This window comes from Colobus angolensis, unplaced genomic scaffold (assembly GCF_000951035.1).
Source record: "Colobus angolensis palliatus isolate OR3802 unplaced genomic scaffold, Cang.pa_1.0 Scaffold22, whole genome shotgun sequence".
Taxonomy (NCBI): domain Eukaryota; kingdom Metazoa; phylum Chordata; class Mammalia; order Primates; family Cercopithecidae; genus Colobus; species Colobus angolensis.
In genome coordinates this window covers 2,059,049-2,061,178 of record NW_012115377.1, presented here as the reverse complement: position 1 = coordinate 2,061,178, position 2,130 = coordinate 2,059,049, and the positions used below count along the sequence as shown (strand labels likewise).

The 2,130-nt window shown below is 57.2% G+C and overlaps 1 protein-coding gene across 1 annotated transcript in view; it reads left to right on the top strand.

The window, feature by feature from the left end:
- The first annotated feature begins 256 nt into the window (after positions 1-256).
- PLIN3 (perilipin 3) overlaps positions 257-2,130 on the top strand; it is a 51,142-nt gene continuing 49,268 nt past the window's right edge. Inside the window, exon 1 of the mRNA XM_011943477.1 lies at positions 257-309. The gene's annotated coding sequence lies outside the window, so the exon portion shown is untranslated. The remainder of the gene's footprint in view (positions 310-2,130) is intronic.

Genomic DNA, 2,130 nt, shown 5'->3' with positions numbered 1-2,130 from the left:
CCTGCGGAGCGGGGATCCCGTGACTGGGACAGGCGTGGTCCAGGAGTGCCCCCTCCCCTTCAGGGCGCGGAGTCTTTCCCGGGCTTCTTAAGTGACTTGGAGAGGGGCGGGGCCTAGTGGAGGCGGGGTAGGGAAGAGAGGGGCGGGTCTGGTGCGGGCATTCCCTCAATCTTATTGGTCCTCTCGCCCGTCACTCCCGTGCGCCCCCAACCCACCGCGCAGTAAAAGCCAGCCCCGCCCCGGCCCTGACGGTTTCAAGGCTGGTCTGGAAGCCGCCGCTACTGTGCTTGGGACGTCGCGTTAACCGCGGTGAGTGGCGGGGGCCCCTCAGTTGAGCTGGGGGGCGGTGTCCACCGAGTCCTGGGGCACCCCAGGGGCGGAGGGGTCGGGGAGCACCTTTCTCGGGGTGAGATTTGCTGGACTTTGCGGCCTGGGGAGGGGTCTTCAGCCCCGGCTGGTCACCCCTCCCCCCAGAAAAATCCAACTTCTGCAACGAAGCTTGAACTTTGAAACCCTCTTCTCACTTCCTGGGACTTTTGAGGGGCGAAAGAGCCCCCTAGGAGGGGTGATATTGAGGGAGGTGGGCTACATACCGCCCCCGCCAGGTTTTCTCTAAATTTTGATCAGTTTGCTTGCTTTTGGAAACGCAATTTGCAGGCAAGTTTCCTCCTGGGGCAGAAACTTCGCCTTCCCTTCCGGGGTCTTCAGAGACACCTCCCGCCACCGTAAAGCCACCTCCCCTACAGATGGTTTTGCCACGGGCGTTGGAAGGGGTGTTGCCCCGGCTCCTGGCGCCCCCAACTGCTTCTGGGGAGGTCTTGGGCAAATCCTGCCCGCTTCCCTCGGGTGGGCGTGGCGGCGAGATGGCTTAAAAGTAGGAAGGCCTACCCCTTAACTGCTTTGGGGTTCTTGTCCCGGCTGGGCCTAGCAGTGGGACCTGGGGCTCTTGGAATTTTTGAAGTCCAGTCTTAGCATGCCCTGAAGTTGCTGGATGACTGGGTCTGGCCTGGAACTCTCCTTCTGGAGCCAGCGGCAAGGCAGGTCACTGACCCCCAGGGGTTTCACAGGACGTTGACATCTGCAGTGGCCACCCTTGCTTTAACCAGTTCCAGAAAGTCATGGTGGACAGAGGGGACGGGAGGCAGCTGCCTGAGTCCTAAGTGGGACTTGGGAATCTGTCGAGGCCAGGACTTTGATGCCTGCCTACCTGGCCGCCTGCCCAGGTGAGCTCAGGCTCCGAAGGAGGTGAGAAGAATAGATTTAGGCAGTGATCACTGGGAGGTAGGTATATCTCCTCACCTGACTTCCCAGTTGGGGGACTTTTGTACCTAGCAGGAAGCTGGTTCCTGGCTGGCTGTACCCCTTTGTCCGTGGAAGCCAGAGTGCGGTGAGATGGTTTATGGAGCACTTACTATGTGCCAGGCATGGAGCTGAGCTTCCCCGGAGCAGTGTCTCCTCCAGTCCACAGGGACTCTAGGCTCTTGTGAAACTTATACCCATTTCACAGATGTGGCAAGCAAGGCTCCTAGGAAATGCTGCCTGCCCAAACTCCTATTCCTAGTGAGTTGCCAAACTGGGATTAGAACCCACTCTGGACTGGGCACGATGACTCCCACCTGTAATCTCAGCACTTTGGGAGGCTGAGGTGGGCGCATCATTTGCGGTCAGGAGTTCGAGAATAGCCTGGTCAACGTGGTGAAACCCCACCTCTACTAAAAATATGAAAATTAGCCGGACCTGGTGGCAGGCGCCTGTAATCCCAGATACTCTGGAGGCTGAGGCGGGAGAATCCCTTGAACCTGGGAGATGGAGGTTACAGTGAGTCGAGATCACGCCACTGCACTCCAGCCTGGGTGACAGAGCAAGACTCCATCTCAAAAAAAACCCAAAAACAAAAACAAAAAGAGAACCCAATCTGGACTCCAGATCCAGTGCTCGCAAAACATCATTTTGCTGAGTTCTGCTTAGGGGACATCGAAGCAAGGCCACCAGGAGGCGGGGCCTCATTCCTCTGGGAAAAGATGCTCAGAGTCAAAGCCACAGGTTCTTAGGCTCATACCAGAATTCCCCGGGAAAGCAGCCCATAAGGCAGGCATGACCTTTAGCCACATTTTTTTTTTTTTTTTTTTT